Raw genomic sequence first — 6,871 nt, 5'->3', positions numbered from 1 at the left:
TTTGGATTATGTAGATCAGGCTGTACTTGTTTGTCAACATCTAATGCATCAATTTAGTAATAAATTTAGAGCCCCCCACCCCTCGACTGCACCATACAACTTCCTTCTTCAAGTATTAGAAGACTGCTCCTGGTTTGCTATACATTGTGACCCTTCTCTTGGCACTCACAGAGGAATGTTTCAGGCACAGGAGCCTAGAGTTGGCAGCAGGAAAAGCAACTTGACTTCTCCCTATTTTGACTGGACTGAGTCAGAGTAACCAGCAGCACCTCTTGGGCTCCTTATTCCACATGCCTGCACAATCTGTACCTACCAGAGGAATTCTGTAGGTGATTACACTAATCCCCCTTCCTCTCCCAGGACAGCCATAGCCAGAAATGAAGGGCTTCTTCTAGTCTTCTAGTGTTCTGCCTGTCAGTCCTCCTCCCCAGTCTTAGTACACAAACCACAGCCCATCCCCCTCTTGGCCAGGCAGAAGGAATGTTTAATCCAGCCAGCCTATTCCAGTCACGGAAAGGAGCAGGGGTTGTCTGATTCCTCTCTGCAAAGAGGTCACATAGTCCTGGTGTGTAAAAGAAGGGCAAAGGCCGTATTCCCTTGGATGCTTCAGGGTGCTGAGAAGAGGTGGCAGCAAATAAATGGAGAGTCCCAGTGCTGGAACAGCAGAACTAAGTGGAATCTAATGAGCATTATGAAAAGCTGTATCATGGGAGGCAAATTGCAAAGGAGATGGAGGCAGGAGCAATTCAAGACTAAGTGGTGGTTGCTGAAGGTTAAAAGAAAACTTGTATGGGAATAGTAGGGACAGAAACTTGGACAGTAACTGGGTCCACAAATCAGGATAGAGGGACTTCCTTCCTTCCGTGCAATAAACATGCTTTTGTTGTCTTTAGATTCATATGCTCCATGCATCTTTCCTTAAGGATGCATTTCTATTGAGAGAATGGTTCATTTTCTCAGTACCCAAAGTGTGGTAATGCTGCACGCAGAAACCTCCCCCCACTTAAGCCACTAAGTGGAACCCCCCACTTACTACTGAAATATGGCTGGGACAGTCTCAGGACGGTATTTGAAACACAGTTTTTGACTGAACTATACAGGGGGCAAAATGGTAAGTAGTATTTCAAAGTCAGAAAGAGTGCTTTACTGCATTTTGGCTAATGAATATGGTCTACAGCACCTACTATTCACTTGCCAGGCCAAGTCTTTGGGGACATATTTAGTTACTTATTCAGTGCAGTCCCAATCCCGACCACTCCCACTTTGTATCAGCCACAGATAGTTGAATTCTGCAGGCTTAATTTACCTATGTGGGCTTGCTGCAATGGTTCTTAGAACACACAATCCTGCCTAACCTGGTAAGAGGCACTCAGCAGTGACAAACCACAAACCTGACAGTCCAAAGCCTTGTTTTTGCCCTACTTAGACAGCAGTTGTGGTTTGATGAGGCTTTGCTTAGACTACTCAGCCTACTCCTGCTCAGTCTTTGGGGATCTGCATTTTTTCCAGATTCCTGGGAGATTTCAGGGATTGGAATCTGTGAATGAAAGGCTGAGCTAATAGAGGATGAAAAGTCACACTGCAGCTGCAGGCACGAGGTGGCAGCATTTGGGTGGGGTATAATTCAGTCTGGAACATTAACTCAAATGAGCAGGGGGCTCATGTAAGGTTTTATACTGCTATTATAAATATCTAGTACCAGCATGACACTAGATAATGTATAACGTTTATCAAATAAAGGAAGATACCAGAGCCAAAAGTTTTAAGAATGTAACGAAGAACGAACCATGGACCTATCCAATCCAGCTACAACCAAATACCTCCTGGGAGCCTAAAGCAGGGCACGAAGGCAACAGCTCACCCTCCATAGGTCACCAGCATCTTACATGCAAAGGTATATTGCCTCTGAACATGGATGTTCTATTTTGCTATCATAGTTAACAGCTGTTGATAAACTTATCTTTCATAACTTTGGCTGATCTTTTTAACAAGCCATCTAGTGGCATGTGGGCATTAATTCCTTTAAGACTAATTATGATATGATATGTAAAATATATTGTGTGAAAAGGTCTCTGTTCTAGTGCTTTGATATCCCTTTTGAAAGAGGTTACTAGAATTGCATACAGTATTCCAAATGTATAAAGCATAAAGCTACCAAAACACATTTTACTTGCAATTCTTTCTTTAGTAATTTCCATCCAACACTGAATATACCTTTATTACTGCTGTTCCACAGTTGGTTTTTCAATCCTTTACCTGGGAAGGAGAATTTAGGGCTATCAGAGCTTATTCAGATACCTTCTGCATATATAGGAAGCTAGTACTTTTGAGTATTGTGCATCACTTTGCATTTATTACTTTGAACTTCATTTGACATTTTGTTGCTCATTCACACAAGACTTACAGGGTCACACTGCAGTCTTTCACAGCCTGGATTTCATGATCATGAATAATTGGTGACATCTGCAGACGTGGTTACCTCACAGCTGATCCTCTGCCTCTAGATCGATTATGAACAAGTTAGATAGCACCAGTCCCAATACTGATCCCCGGGGAACTTCTGAGTTTCCTTCCTACCATTGTGAAAATTTAATAATAGGGGAAGTGAAAATTAAGCAGTACAAAATATTATACCTGCTAAAAATTAATGAGGAAAGGTTTTGTAGACAATTGGATCTTGAGGAACAATTTAAAAGAAGAAAACGGAGGAAATAGTAAAAAAGCATGGGAGTTGGGCTGTGAGAAAAGCACAATGAAAACTGAACAAAGAACACAATGCAGACCTACAGCCATGCAACCTTAACATAGGACAAGCAGTTGGATCCAGTCAGCTTTTTTACTCAGTCTCACCCTATAGAATCACAGAATCAGAAGGGCCCTCTAGGGTCATCTAGTCCAACTCCCTGCACAATGCAGGAAATTCACAACTCCCCCCCCCCCCTTCCCGACAGCTCTCTCCTTATTGTTTTAATTAATCAATCAAGACATTGTTAGCCACCTTTCTACCTTAAGGCACTCAAAGCCGCTTGCAACATATAAAATACATTAAAACCTCAATTTAAAATCACTATCTAAAACTATCAATAAACAGTAAACTAACTGAATACCGTTCTGAATAAAACTGTTTCCAGCTGCCTCCTAAAGACTTAAAATAAGGGCACTAGGCAGACACCCCTGGGGAAGTTATTCCATAATCTCCAGCTCCTGAATGACATGGTTTTCAGCTCAGCAGGTCCCATTATCCTCAGCACAGCCTTTTTTAAATGTTCAAAGAGGACCCCCTTTTTTTGTTCACCACTGGAACACTGGCTGGATGCAGCTCAAAAGGTGGAGACTCCAAAAGTACAATGGTGGAAGGTACGACTGGGTGCCCTCCACATTTGATGTGAGAGCTATTAGGGACAAGGTCTTTACAGCAATAGCAACTCACTTACAGAATACTCCATTTAAGAGATGTGTGTCCGTGGATCCTTCCTCTAATAGCCTTTTGAACATTTTACTTGTTTCATTGGGCTTTTGGGAAGTATACTCTCACTCCCTATTTGTGCTACTATGTTAACCATACATATCCACAGAACAAAATTCATCAGCACGAGAAACATGATGCTGCCTTGTTTACATGCAACAGTCCATTTGTTTTACAGCATGTTCATCAATATCTACAGGAGACATGGGATAGAGACAATGCAGCCACTGGCGCCAACAGTTGCACAAGAAAGGTAGAGTACAAGGCTACAGGATAGGGCAATATAACTTGCCAATTTAACTATTGGTAGCATACAAATTTATAGAATGAAACAAAGGGATTGTACAAAGGACCTCATAGTTCTTTAAAATGGAATCCTGTCCCCATCCTCTGCTTACTCAGTGTGAAGAGGGTCACACATATGCATAACGAAACACGTTGGGTATTCCCTGGACTTGACATCAAAGGATTACTCCAGATAATGTACTTAGGTTAAATAAAACTGCATTGTGCTAGGAAACATACTAAACAACTACTAAACTTGTTGGTAGGTAGGTAGGAAGTGGGACCAAATTCCAGGTAAGTGGTATTAATGCCTTAAGCAGTGAACAAATTCATGCTCCTTCAACACCCCCATGTGGTCAGAGATAGTACAGCCCCAGCCATGCCATTTTTATTCTGGTCATTGGAGATGGCTTGTGTGTTCCATGTTACGACTGTGATTTTATCCTAACATTTACAAACAGCAGATGAGGAGGCAAGTCTGCATTTGCACTATACCACTTTATATTGCAAGCTATGGCTTGCATTATAGAATACTCCTCCATACAAAAACATTCCATGTGAATAGAAAACTAGACATCAGAAAGGCTGTATCATAGCATTCTAGCTTTCCTATGCAGAGGAAGCTTCTTTGCAGAGAAATTTCTTTATAGAGAAGCATTTCTACCCCTGAGCTGCCATAGTAGTCTGAAGTACATTAATGTTATATATATTCTTACTCTCTCTTCTTCAGTTTGTAAAAACTAGACACAAAGAAGTGGCTTTTTATTGAAGTCCACAACAAGGGTGTGTGTGTGTTTTTTTGCAATGTGTAAAATTAAGGTGTAGAGTTTTGAATTTGGATGACAAGTCTAGTAAATTTAGTATCTGACATACTAGCCAGTATTCCTGTCTCAAAGGTTATTAGTAGGCAAGCAGGATTTTTTCCACAGAAAGAAGTCCAAGGCTTTGCAATAGGGCCCCCCCCCCCTTTACAGGAATAGAGGACAAGCCAGAAGATTGAATACAGAACAGCTGCACTGAACTATTAGGGACAAGCAGTGCTAGATTGGAAGGCAGGGAGGCCACATAAGAGGAGTGTAAGTAGCCTTTTAAAAAACTTCCTACTCAAATGTAGTTTTTTCGATACATGACAACTGGAGTGTGTGTGCATGCATATAAGTATGCATCTGTGGAAATCCGGATATACTGCTTTTGGTGCAGGGATATCACATTTTCTCAGCACTCTACAGTAATTTGTCTGCATCCATCTCAGAAGATACTCTGATAATGCATCAAATTCTACAACTTGGCTGAGGTGCTTCTTCACAGTATACCAAGGTCCAGTTTACACTTTGTTTTTAATACATGGTTATCTATCACCAAGACAAGCCATTGGGCTTTAATAGACCCTGCCAGATTATTCAAAGCCTTTACAAAACAGATGACTTGGAATCCGTTGCTGCTGCACTCTGTACAGGAATGGCCTTATGGATAAAGGTGTTTTCCACACAAGGACAGGCATGTTTAGATTTCCCCATGTGGAAACCCCATTACAGTGGCAATGGGGTTTCCACATCCAGCTTTCCTGCCCACTTCCCAAGCAATACTCCGCCCTGTTATACATACTGTTGAATCAATATGATATTCAGTTGTTGATTAAAAATAAAAACGAGCCCTCTTGGTGCCAAGGAGAAGAAATGACTGCTGTGTGGGTAGGTCTATGAAAATCTGAACTTTCCTGTCCACATGGCAGCTATGCAGGCATTACTGAGATCTTTCCCACAACTTTGGAGCAAAGCAGGTCTGAGAAAAATTGGGGAAATGGTGGGGAAACCCCAAGCAGCACACAAATGTACCACAATCCTGTGGGGAAGCAGGGAAAAACTGCTTCCCAGCAGCATCAAACCTAGGGTAAAAAAAACTACATGGAAATGGCCAATGGCAAGACATTTTAGCAGCCATCTGTACCTGGAGAACAAGGATTCAATTTTGTTTGCCCTAATAAAAGGTAATGCTGAGATTGCACACAAACGTAATGCATTAGCAATGAGGTGTTATAGTCACATATCTTCACTCTATGCACAGCCCAAACATGCCCCTTTGAAAACTGACACCATTCCAGATGAAGAGCAACATCCCTCAGAAACCCATTTACTTAGCTCTGTTTCCCTATTTGATATTATTTCCATTGTTGTTAATTGTAGCTTTGAAACTTCCTCTTGTTCAACAGTTGGTATATCTTTTTGTTGTTCATCTAGAGTCCCTGGAAGAGGGCAGGATGCAAATGATTAAACTACTATACCCGATCAGGCTTTCTAGCCACACACACTGGATAGGATAAAACAAGTCAGTATTTTTGATAAGTTGGAAAAGCCACCCTACACACGCCAAAGCACATTGAAAAACATTTCCTTAATATATTAAAGAAACAGCCTGATCTGTGACATATCCAAGACAGGCAAAAGTCCCTATCTCAAAGCGCTGGTCCAGAGAGAAATAATACAACATCAAGTGTAATCATAGCTAATTGTAACCTGCAATTAAGTACTTAAAGCTGGATGAACAGGTTACTTCCCTGTAAATGATCTTCTTTAAGTGGTCATCTGTGCAGTCGTATATATGGATTTTTAGCCTATACAGAAGCAGCTTTGGAACATTCAAGAATTCTATCCAAGGAACTGGTGCTGAAATCCCCTCCCCTCAAGAGGACTGGGACTTGCAGAAAGGCAAACAGCTTCTCCCACTTTGCACCACAACCCCTTCAAGTGGAGGACTTCTTAGAGGTAAAACCATGAGCAACTGCATTCTCCATGCTGTGAGGCTGAGGATTCAATAACTGTAGAATGCAGCCCTGGCACCAAGACAGATCCAAGTGACATAGGAACCAAAATATATGTACTTGGCCAACTGGAGCGAGTGAGATCACATCAGTTGGAAAGGCCACCATGGACTGACAATTTTTTTTTAAACCCCCCCCCCCCCCAAAAACAGACTATTACAAACATTCCCCAACAGCGGCAGATGAGGATAGGCATAATATAAATGGCTGTCCTATCTACTAGGGATCTCATACCTGTATCTCCCCTATTGCAATAAAGAGGACATTTAGCATTGATGCATGTCATAAAAAGATCAACTAAA

This window comes from Eublepharis macularius, chromosome 4 (assembly GCF_028583425.1).
Source record: "Eublepharis macularius isolate TG4126 chromosome 4, MPM_Emac_v1.0, whole genome shotgun sequence".
NCBI lineage: Eukaryota > Metazoa > Chordata > Lepidosauria > Squamata > Eublepharidae > Eublepharis > Eublepharis macularius.
This window is presented reverse-complemented; position numbering follows the sequence as displayed.